Source organism: Hyperoodon ampullatus (genome assembly GCF_949752795.1).
Source record: "Hyperoodon ampullatus genome assembly, chromosome: 9".
Classification (NCBI taxonomy): domain Eukaryota; kingdom Metazoa; phylum Chordata; class Mammalia; order Artiodactyla; family Ziphiidae; genus Hyperoodon; species Hyperoodon ampullatus.
This window is the reverse complement of record NC_136922.1, coordinates 6,737,953-6,750,857: the sequence shown is the minus strand read 5'-3', so window position 1 is coordinate 6,750,857 and position 12,905 is coordinate 6,737,953. Positions and strand designations below refer to the sequence as shown.

Here is a 12,905-nt window from a genome sequence, read left to right as displayed (position 1 = left end):
TGTTCCACAACTACCGAGCCTCCGCTCTAGAGACCACGTGCCACAGCTACTGAAGCCTGCACACCTAGAGCCCGTGCTCTGCAACAAGAGAAGCCACCACAATGAGAAGCCTGCGCACCGCACAACTCGCCACAACTAGAGAAAGCTCGCATGCAGCAACAAAGACCCAACACAGCCAAAAATAAAATAAATTTATTTTAAAAAACCCAAAACTTTTCTTACTTAAAAAAGATGTCTACCATAGCCCTATAAGAAATACCATTGTCATTTGCAACATTAAACAATAACTTTTAAAATCAAGACAAAACAAGAATGCGTCCTATAACCACTTCTAGTAAACATTGTTCTGGACGTCCTCATCAAAAAAATAAGGCATACAACATGAATAAAAAGTTTTAAGAATTGAAGAGAAAAAAACAACTGTCACTCTTGACAGTTATTTTAACTGTGAATGTTAACACAGTTAACATAAAAATGAAAGCTCATCTAGAAATTATTCAAATTAATATAAGGAGTTAGCAAAGTTGCTGTTTTAAATATCAAGGTATAAGAATCAAGTTTAACCTTGAACAATTAGAAAATGAATATACAGGGCTTCCCTGGTGGCGCAGTGGTTGAGAGTCCGCCTGCCGATGCAGGGGACACGGGTTCGTGCCCCGGTCTGGGAAGATCCCACATGCCGCAGAGCGGCTGGGCCCGTGAGCCATGGCCGCTGAGCCTGCGCTCCACAATGGGAGAGGCCACAGCAGTGAGAGGCCCGCGTACCGCAAAAAAAAAAAAAAAAAAAGAAAAGAAAATGAATATACAGCAACAAAAGTCAAGTTGTCTAGGAATATCATACATATAATGTGTAAAATTACAAACTTCTGTGGAGAAAAATATGAAATATATGAAAGAATTAATGAAGTTCTGAATAAATTAATAAATCATCCTGTTTTACGGATGATAATGATGCTAATTCTCTTCAGTCTAATTTATAAATTCAGTGTAATTAAAATCAAAACGTGAATTGGGCTTCTTTCATAAAGTTAATTTTGAACATTATATGAAAGAGTAAAGAAGCAAATAGAACTGAAGCACTTTGTTTAGGAGTGAATGGAAAACAACAAAGTTGGTAATATGAGAGATGATCGTACAATACCAAAGTGAAAATATTATAAACCATTAGCCAGTTGTCCTAGAGCACCAGTTGTTGCTTTTCATTTTTCCTCTAATTCTCACACAGTGAGAAAATCCTGGTCAAAATATTTGTAGCTTATAAAGGCTTGTTTTAGGTAAGGCGATGTTTTTAAAAAAACAATGTTTCCTGATAAGTCTACTACTGGAAGCATTGAGAAATGTTTAAGGACACTGGGAAACATTTGAAATTTAAGTGGTCCCATTTCCCAGAATGACTTTGTAGGAAAAGAGATTTGTTATGTTTTTCCATACCCTTATACCTCTCTGTTCTTTCCAAATATTTGCAAATCTGAAATTTGACCAGGACATTGGGGGAAAAAAATATTTAGGCCAGATTTCTACAGTCAAGTAAAGCCAGGGATAGAGGCAACACTCCAGATAATTTGTGACTGTAATAAAGGGCAACTTTATTTAATTACCCAGAATGTTACCTCAGTTTTATGCTTTTGAATATGGAGGCAATCCCTTCTCCAACATTTTTATGCTTTTGAATATGGAGATAATCCCTTCTCTAACTTTTATATGCACTTAAAGAAGCAAACACAAAAATTGAAATAATATTTTTTAAAAGTCTAATGGAAAGAGTAAAATGAATCAAAACTCTAAATTTATTTTCTTAAAGTGAATTTTTGCTTGATCTATGTGAATATGAAAATGCAATTACATAAATTTGGTATTTTTATTTCAATTTAGGTAAGTTTTTAAAAGTTATTCTTATTGAAAATGTTGAAAATTATTCTTTCTGAAGGGTATTTAAAGGTATTTATTATTTAATGTTAAGTTTCATATTTATTCTTACCTTAGGATTTGTTTCATAATCCAAAAGAGGTCTCATGGTTTTAGAAATCACACCATTATGTTAATCCAAAGCAAAGTAGGCAGTGACATTAACTGAAGAGTTTAATATTAAAAACTTTTAAGAAAGCACACAAAAAAATGGTTAATACATTATTGAAAAAGCATGGATTCTGAACTTACAGTTTTGATGCAGTTATTTGGCAAGACCTAAGTAAACCAAAATTAATTTTGTGAAGACAGTGCCCTTAAAAATAAAAGCTAAACTTTCTTTTCCAGACTTCAATAGTAATCTGAAAATTCATTTACATTTTTTCCAAAGGTTTTTATATTTAAGTATTAGAGCATTTTTGGTAAATAACTATTATTAGTTTTATAATTAGTTTATTTTCTAGTGTTACACTTACAGATTTTTCTAATATATAAAAAAGTCATTCCCTCTTGTATACTCAGGAGGCACATACACTGAATTATTTGGAAAAAGCCATTAGATCTCATCTCTAAATTGATTCTCTGTATGGCACAATAAAATATTGCTTTAGACAAAGATGTTTTTTAGGGACATCAGCATGTTCCTCTCCATTGTTATCACTGTGCTTATAACTGGGCTCAGTTTCAAGATGAATATTAAAGATTTTTAAAGGGACTTAGTAAAGACATCATATTTTGAAAATATTTACATCCAGTTTCTGGTCCAAAGAGAAACAATAAAACCTTGGAGACATATCCAATGCCATTTCCAAAAAGGCATCACAGCCATTTTGATGGGTATACTAACTGATTTTTATTTGTCTATGAGTGAACAACCAAAGTTGGCTTATATTAGGCTAAAATCCATTAAGTGTTCTCTTGGAAAAATCTCATTTTCTTTGTTTCTCCCCTTATTATTATAGCTTTTTGTTAAAAATAATTATCATTTTCCAAGTCTTTGTTTTGTTTTTCTTTCCCAGTGACTTTTAAAATATAATTCAGATATTATAATATTTAGTTATGAATGTGTAATATTTAGTTATGTGTAAACACATGAAGTTGTAGTGTAGTACATAGTCACCCCATCCTCCTCCCACATGCATGTATCCTGGCCTACACCCACATAAATATCTACACACCCTAAATGCACATAATCCCCATATCCTGACCCTGTCCTCCCACACACATTTACACACCCACATAAATGGAGCTTCTGAACCTAGTAAACAAGAAACTACACTTTTCCTGTGTCATCTTCTGTCCTCAGTCTAAAATTCACATGAGCAAGAAAATGAAATTGCGAGTACTGATCAATGCCTCACTGTAATCAGGTCACCAGAAAAATTATATACAGGCTAAATTTTCCAACAATGCCCCCCCAAGCTTTCATTTCAACCTTATTCTCTAAATGATGTTTATAAGCCAGCTACCAGAGTAAGTATGAACAAATGGAAAAAGTTTAGTTTGCTCTAAAGAGAATTAGAGCAGAATATTCCATTGCACTGATATGACTTATAATACATTCTATAATCAAAAACTCAATTTTTTCTTACAAGTACAATTAGAATATAGTTCATATGTACACCATAAAAATTCCTGAGAAAATCTTGAGTGATTAATTATCTTGTATTTCTTCTTCTTTACTCCCTCTTAATCTGCAACTATTTTGTCATGTATTATTTATTAAACCACTATTAATTAATTATTGCTGAAACTAGAACGTATATGAAGATACAACATATCCTTTATTCAAATTATGTGTATAATAAAAAACAATTCCTGATCTGGGATGAATAAAAGATAACAAACATTAAAGGATATCCTCTCAGCTGTATAAATGTCATCAGACAAATGGGAAAAAATGTAGGCTCTAGTTTTTCTAAATGCCTTTTAGAGCATTTTAGAAGGTCTGTTGCTTTCACTTCCAAGTCATGTAATTTTTAGTCTGTTACTATATTCAAAGGTTTAAAGTCCTTCTCTTACTTCAGTGACTACCATAAGATATAAAGACAACATTAATTCAAAGCCTGATGAAATAATTTTTTGCTCATTGAAAATTTGAGCACTTTTTAAAAAATAAAAGTTGGAAAAAATTAATAGATAATAATACAATACTTACCTCAACTTCTTGTCCTGGATCTGGATCTCTTGCAAGAATCCTATATATAAAAGCAAATGCAGGAACCTTTTCAGGAATAGACACTGAAACACCTATACAATTATATAAACCATGAGCAATAATTTAAATTCAAACATTCTTTCACTACTTTTTGCTTCATATTGGCTCCATAAGTTGTTATACTGTAAGAATTTCTCCCTATAGCATTTTCTTAATGATATTTATTTTAGAGAAATTAAGACCACCAGTAATTTTTCCCACTAACATTCATTTTAAGAAAGCCAACATAAAAATATCAGTTTCATATTTCTACATTTAAATTTTGGGCTAGTGTGTGGAATAGGATATAATTGCTCAGTGTTTGGCACAAAGTCAATTAAGATATGCTTTCAACTTTGATTCCTTTGTTAGATAATTGAAGTCTTCATCTCTTTTCACAGTAATGTACAAAAAATAGAGCAAAAGCTGTGGAGTCAGGAATTGACTCCAGTTGAATTTCTAGTCCATCAATATTCTCATCTGTACAATAGGATAAGATATATTCTCAACCTTAGAGTAGTTCTGAGGATTAAATACAATATTATATGTAATGCATCTCACAAGTGCTCAATAAATATTATTTACTTTCCTTTCTTCAACCACTGCTTCTTATCTTTATTTCAGTGTTACCAACTGTGATTCTGTCTCACCTAAAAACCGAATAACACAAATGCACACACATTAAACCGTAAGTGTTTTCTTCACCTGTTGTACGATTCTACAAATGATACTCTTTTAAAATTATTCCTACTTTCTATGCACTTGAATATTGAATAGCAAGTCTATAACCTAGACTAGGTAGTCCTGTAAAAGCCTCATACAGTTTGACTATTTCGAAGAATGTAATGGAACAATTGTTGTGTGAACAGGTCTTGCTTATTTTGAACCTTTGTTTCAAACTGAACATGTAAACAGATTGCCTAATTTAGTGGTCGCTCTGGTTAATTAAGGCCATTGGATAATTTAACATAGTAAGTGAATTTAATATGTATGTATCACATCAGCCACCTGAAAGTTGTGTCAGTACCCTGTCTTGGGGCTTCCCTGGTGGCGCAGTGGTTAAGAATCTGCCTACTAATGCAGGGGACATGGGTTCGAGCCCTGGTCTGGGAGGATCCCACATGCCGCGGAGCAACTAGGCCTGTGAGCCACAACTAATGAGCCTGCGCGTCTGGAGCCTGTGCTCCGCAACAAGAGAGGCCGCGATAGTGAGAGACCCGTGCACCACGATGAAGAGTGGCCCCCGCTTGCCACAACTAGAGAAAGCCCTCACACAGAAACGAAGACCCAACACAGCAAAAATAAATAAATTAATTAATACCCTGTCTTGAAAAACCTCACAGAGACCCACACAGAGTTACCCTATTTTAGATAGAAGGCAGTATTTTCTTTTCTGCTACTTCTCTGTCACAAAGACCATAAACCCACCTGATGGAAGAGAAGAGAATCTTGATCTTGATCCTGCCTAAGCAGCTTATGCTGGTTCAGCCAAGTCTGCAGTAGAAGTCAGGTCAGAATTACCTCCTTAGGATCCACGTGTATTTTTTAAAGCTTTCTATGATTTGGGGGAGACCAGAAAAGTAAATTACGAAGAACATCAGTTCAATTGTCTCAAAGTGATCCAAAAGATAAAGTTTTCATAAGCACCAAGCCTGTAAGGTGATTCATTGCCAAGCCTACTAGGAGGCTTTTCTTTCTTAAGTTTAGCATTTATGAACAAGTCCCTTTAACACAAATTCTTATTTCAGATAGATTTATCACATACTAGAATGTATGTTTTGGGTCAAAGTACAAAATCTCTTTGTGTGTATGCATGTGCACATGCATGTGTGTTTTGGAAATTTTCAGTTTCCAAAAGAGTGATATTTCTAAAAATGGGAGAAGTGATAATACTGGCTGTGCGAAATGAATAGAAAGCAAAAATGGACAGGAATCCAAAACAAAAACAAAAACAAGCTATTTAAATAAAATTTGTGGTGTTCCATTTGCCCTCAACTTTATTATCCTCTCATTGTCTCCCAGTTAACTGGGTAGTTTCTCCTAGTAGAAACAGCTAGAGAAAGAAAAGGAGTCAAAACAGAGAAGGCAGAAAGAGTAAAGAGGGTTTTACTGTGACAGATAAGTAAGCTAGTAAGGTTAGAGATAAATGGAGGAAAAGAATGGAGAGACTAACTAGCAGAACAGATATAATTGATGAGCTTGAGTTGACCAAGCTAAATTCAAACCAATCCTACTTGGATTTTCTGAGATACTACTATGTGCAAATTCTCAAATACATTTAAATGTTTAAAAGTTTTTATTTTCAGGAGATCTTTATGAAAAATACAAACATATAAGGGTGAAGTCAGGGAACAGTATATGATGCTGTGATTTGTATGACACTAATAAGGACATACTTCATTATCTTATGCATGAGGATATGCTGATTCTAATTAATATATTATGAATGTTTTTTAATGGGTGAAATTTTTAAAATGAAATGCAATTGACAAAATTTTAACTTATAACAAACTTTTCAGGAACATCTATTTTACTGAAGGATACCTCCATATATTACTTTAAATATCTATTCTATTGCAATTTATATAATTGAAAGCCTGTTTTAAGCAAGTACTCCTTTGGAGCAAGAATATCAGATAAAATAGCTACAAACTATTAGGAGTAATGATGTTGATTTTTCAAGAAGTTAAATTTGTATAACTGTAGCTAGAGTTTTAATTTGAGAAACATTTTAAAAATTAACAGTAGAGAATGTTACAAAATAAATAATTTTTTGTAATTATACAAAAAATAAAGGTAACTATGGTCATATATATAAAATGGTATTTATAATTATGGGTTAATATACATAACATGTACACAACAAAATTAGGGAAACTTTACAGTTTGTATCACCTCATGATTACTATTTTTTGAAAAGATAATTTTTAATTGTTAGGTAGCATTTCATCAAATGGATATACTATCTTTTAACCAATTTCCTATTATTAGGTATTTTTCTATTTCAAACATTATGTTACTATAAACTTTGCACATAAATCTTGATCGTATCTCTAATAATTCTGTAAAAATAAACTCTAAGGAACAAAAATATTGAAATGAAGATAATAATCATTTTAATACTCTTTATAAGCATTTACTAAAATAGTATTTTAGATTGTTATTTAAAATTTTGCTTTATGAAAGTGTTAATTTCTTTTTTATTGAAGTGTAGTCGATGTATAATATGTTACAGGTTTACAATAGAGTGATTCACAATTTGTGTGTGTGTGTGTGTATTATATTTTATAAATATATTTAAAGTATTTGACCCTAGAGTAGAAATAAAATATGACTTATGAATAATAATTTATTTGTCCACTGTCATCCTCCTGAAATTTCTGCTCCTCAAATTTCTAGAGCCAATTGTCAAACCCTAAGCACTCCCAGCTTCCCCATTCCTGATTTTTTTACAAATTTGATAAGGGTCCCAAAGTTCTTCCATTCATTAGACTTTGAAGACATTGATTATGGGTATGACCTCAGTGTTTAACACTGAGAACATTCCTGCCATTCTGGGAAGAGGAGGTTTCTGAAGAACAGAGGAACACTCCGAGGCTTGTCCATTAGAATGGAGAGACAGGTGACACTAACTTGCAGAAGGTGTTTTATCTTCATTTTACAGACATACTACTTTATTCTTGTTTCCATTGTCAAAATTCAGTAGCATATAGCTGTTCAGAATTTCAGGTGAGAAACCTAAACGTTTCCAGGTCACGCAATCTCCCAAATTTTGTCATCTTAGATCCTTGTTTACTTTTTCCCATATCAAAGCAATTAAATTATCTGAAAACTATGCCTCAGTTACATGATTTAATTTCCCCATACTTCAAAAACAGTTCATATAGCCATTTTGCTCTTGCAAGAGTGTCCTAAATGGCTTCTCAATACTCAGGTTCTCTCCCTTTATGTGGCATCCAGACTGACTTTTTAGGTGGAACCGAAACTTATGATTTCTTTGCTTAAAACTTCTTAGTCATTTTCTATTCCTCCTGAGATAAAATTGAACTCTCTGCCAAAGTTCTAAGACCCTTCATTATTTAGCCTCTTCCATCCCTTTCCAGCTCCCTCACTGGTCCATGGGCCAGCACCATCAGGATCATCTGGGAACTTCTAAATGCAAATATTCAGGCCCCACACCACACCTGCTGAATCAGACCACTGTGGCTGGAACCCAGGTATCTCTAGTTCAGCAAGCCCACCAGGTGATTCCACCACACAATAAACTTGCGTAGCCACGTGTCTAGAAATATTGCCTTTCTTGGAGTTCTTCAGACTAACCATGTTCTTTCCAGCCTCTAGACCATTGCATTTATTTCTTTTTGTCTAGAATTTTCTTCCTTTTTCCTACTCAACTTTTTACTTAAATATCAGCACTTGAAGTGCCTTCCCTGACCTCCCATCTAAATTCTCCTAATGTTCTCTCCATCAAGTTAGTCTGTGTTCCCCTTTTGCTATTATTATTTTTTTCTAGGTACTAATATTATAATGAAAGTTTGTTGTATTTCTTATCATTTAAGTTCACCTTCATCATCAAAACTTTTCCTTGGGTTAGGTGGGTGGATATTCTTCTGGGGAGTAGAAAGGGAGAAAGGTGCTCTCCCCCACCAGCCACCCTCTCTTTTTTTTTTCACAACTCACACACACACACTGTATTTTATTTTTACAAGAAATAAATAAACTGACACCAAGCATTGTAAATAGTTGAACACAACAAAAGCAACAACGATTGCAATTACCAAACATGAAACACACTCATACTATGTCATAATATTGACATTCAGTCCAGTAATCCTCCACTGCAACAGCTCCTTTACTTTGCGGTGAAAATTGATTTGTATATTCTTTGCCTCTGAGTCCTTGTGGGATTTTTTTTTTATTCAAACAGAAAGTCACAAAAATTATAATCATCCTCATCAGTTCACTCAGTCCCATGAAATTAATTTTTTTCATCTTGATCTTTTATTAGCACTTTTATGAATTCATCAGTTTTCCATTAGAGTTCTGAAAATGCTTATTCATTCAGTTCAGCAGTATAGTCAGTTACCAGAAACCTGTACTTGTCAGAGTCTTTTCCATGAATTCCTTGAAGATGAAACACTTTTATACGAACATTTTTGCAAAAGCTTCAGAGTACACCCAGAACTGTCTGTAAATGACAAAAGACTTAAAAATAAAGATGGTTAAAGATTTGATGAAAGTTCATAATAATGCAATTCACAAGGAAATTGAGTTATTTCTGAGATATACATTTTAAAGTAATAACAAGAATTATGACTTATAACATTATACCAGAACATATAAGATTTTTAGCAATTTCATGTAATGTCTGAAACATTTATATTATCATATTTCCATACAAATAACCCAAAGAAAGTTTAGTATTAGTTGTTTTTTTGTTTGTTTTTTTATACTGCAGGTTCTTATTAGTCATCAATTTTATACACATCAGTGTATACATGTCAATCCCAATCGCCCAATTCATCACACCACCATCCCCACCCCACCGACGTTTTCCCCCCTTGGTGTCCATACATTTGTTCTCTACATATGTGTCTCAACTTCTGCCCTGCAAATAGGTTCATCTGTACCATATTTCTAGGTTCCACATACATGCGTTAATATACAATATTTGTTTTTCTCTTTCTGACTTACTTCACTCTGTATGACAGTCTCTAGATCCATCCACGTCTCAAAAAATGACTCAATTTTGTTCCTTTTTATGGCTGAGTAATACTCCATTGTATATATGTACCACATCTTCTTTATCCATTCATCTGTCGATGGGCATCTAGGTTGCTTCCATGACCTGGCTATTGTAAATAGTGCTGCAATGAACATTGGGGTGCATGTGTCTTTTTGAATTATGGTTTTCTCTGGGTATATGCCCAGTAGTGGGATTGCTGGATCATATGGTAATGCTACTTTTAGTTTTTTGTTTGTTTTTTTTTTTTTTTTTGCGGTACGCGGGCCTCTCACTGTTGTGGCCTCTCCCGTTGCGGAGTACAGGCTCCGGACGCGCAGGCTCAGCGGCCATGGCTCACGGGCCCAGCCGCTCCACGGCATGTGGGATCCTCCTGGACTGGGGCACGAACCCATGTCCCCTGCATCGGCAGGCGGACTCTCAACCACTGCACCACCAGGGAAGCCCTACTTTTAGTTTTTTAAGGAACCTCCATACTGTTCTCCATAGTGGATGCGTCAATTTATGTTCCCACCAACATTGCAAGAGCGTTCCCTTTTTTCCACACCCTCTCCAGCATTTGTTGTTTGTAGATTTTCTGGTGATGCCCATTCTAACTGGTGTGAGGTGATACCTCATTGTAGTTTTGATTTGCATTTCTCTGATAATTAGTGATATTGAGCAGCTTTTCATGTGCTTCTTGGCCATCTGTATGTCTTCTTTGGAGAAATGTCTACTTAACTTTTCTGCCCATTTTTGGATTGGGTTGTTTGTTTTTTTAATATTGAGCTGCATGAGATGTTTATATATTTTGGAGATTAATCCTTTGTTGATTCATTAGCAAATATTTTCTCAAATTCTTAGTGTTGTCTTTTCATCTTGTTTATGGTTTACTTTGCTGTGCAAAAACTTTGAAGTTTCATTAGGTCCCATTTGTTTATTTTTGTTTTTATTTCCATTACTCTAGGAGTTGGATCAAAACAAATCTTGCTGTGATTTATGTCAAAGAGCATTCTTCCTATGTTTTCCTCTAAGAGTTTTATAGTGTCTGGTTTTACATTTAGGTCTTGAATCCATTTTGAGTTTATTTTTGTGTATGGTGTTAGGGAGTGTTCTAATTTCATTCTTTTACATGTAGCTGTCCAGCTTTCCCAGTACCACTTATTGAAGAGACTGTCTTTTCTCCATTGTATATCTTTGCCTCCTTTGTCATAGATTTGTTGACCACAGGTGCGTGGGTTTATCTCTGGGCTTTCTATCTTGTTCCATTGATCTATGTTTCTGTTTTTGTGCCAGTACCATATTGTCTTGATTACTGTAGCTTTGTAGTATAGTCTGAGGTCACATAGTCTGATTCCTCCAGCTGTGTCTTTTGCCTCAAGACTGCTTTGGTTTTCGGGGTCTTTTGTGTCTCCATACAAATTTTAAGATGATTTGTACTAGTTCCATAAAAAATGCCATTGTTAATTTGACAGGGATTGCATTGAATCTGTAGATTGCTTTGGGTAGTATAGTCATTTTCACAATATTGATTCTTCCAATCCAAGAACATGGTATATCTCTCCATCTGTTGGTATCATCTTTAATTTCTTTCATCAGTGTCTTATAGTTTTCTGCATACAGGTATTTTGTCTCCCTAGGTAGGTTTATTCCTAGGTGTTTTATTCTTTTTGTTGCAGTGGTAAATGGGAGGGTTTCCATAATTTCTCTTTCAGATTTTTCATCATTAGTGTGTAGGAATGCAAGGGATTTCTGTGCATTAATTTTGGATCCTGCAACTTTACCAAACTCATTGATTAGCTCTCATAGCTTTCTGATGGCATCTTTAGGATTCTCTATGTATAGTATCATGTCATCTGCAAACAGTGACAGTTTTACTTCTTCTTTTCCAATTTGGATTCCTTTTATTACTTTTTCTTCTCTGATTTCCGTGGCTAGGACTTCTAAAACTATGTTGAATAACAGTGGTGAGAGTGGACATCCTTGTCTCGTTCCTGATCTTAGAGGAAATGCTTTCAGTTTTTCACCATTGAGAATGATGTTTGCTGTGGGTTTGTCATATATGGTCTTTATTATGTTGAGGTAGGTTCCCTCTATGCCCACTTTCTGGAGAGTTTTTATCATAAATGGGTGTTGAATTTTGTCAAAAGCTTTTTTCTGCATCTATTGAGATGATCATATGGTTTTTATTCTTCGATTTGTTAACATGGTGTATCACATTGATTGATTTGTACATATTGAAGAATCCTTGCATCCCTGTGATAAATCCCACTTGATCATGGTGTATGATCCTTTTAATGTGTTGTTGGATTCTGTTTGCTAGTATTTTGTTGAGGACTTTTGCATCTGTATTCATCAGTGATATTGGTCTCTAATTTTCTTTTTTTGTAGTATCTTTGTCTGGTTTGGGTATCAGGGTGATGGTGGCCTCATAGAATGAGTTTGGGAGTGTTGTTTCCTCTACAGTTTCTTGGAAGAGTTTGAGAAAGATGGGTGTTAGCTCTTCTCTAAATGTTTCATAGAATTCACCTGTGAAGCCATCTGGTCCTGGACTTTTGTTTGTTGGAGGATTTTTAATCACAGTTTCAATTTCATTACTTGTGATTGGTCTGTTCATATTTTCTGTTTCTTCCTGGTTCAGTCTCGGAAGGTTATACCTTTCTAAGAATTTGTCCATTTCTTCCAGGTTGTCCATTTTATTGGCATAGAGTTGCTTATAGTAGTCTTTTAGGATGCTTTGTATTTCTGCAGTGTCTGTTGTAACTTCTCCTTTTTCGTTTCTAATTTTATTGATTTGAGTTCTCTCCCTCCTTTTCTTGATGAGTCTGGCTAATGGTTTATCAATTTTGTTTATCTTCTCAAAGAACTAGCTTTTAGTTTTATTGATCTTTGCTATTGTTTTCTTTGTTTCTATTTCATTTATTTCTGCTCTGATCTTTATGATTTCTTTCCTTCTACCTGTGTGTTTTGCTTGTTCTTTCTCTCGTTTCTTTAGATGTAAGTTTCGATTGTTTACTTGTGATTTTTCTTTAATTGATAGGTATTTTTGATAGGTATGTCTGTAGGTATTTTTTTATTTCC

At 34.3% G+C, this 12,905-nt stretch overlaps 1 pseudogene across 1 annotated transcript in view; it reads right to left on the bottom strand.

Annotated features, from left to right (window-relative positions):
• Nucleotides 1-12,905, bottom strand: part of LOC307057946 (cadherin-related family member 3-like) — a 178,530-nt pseudogene that overhangs the window by 98,858 nt on the left and 66,767 nt on the right. The window contains exon 10 of the transcript in view: nt 4,064-4,155. The product of the transcript in view is annotated as a cadherin-related family member 3-like (transcript). The remainder of the gene's footprint in view (nt 1-4,063; nt 4,156-12,905) is intronic.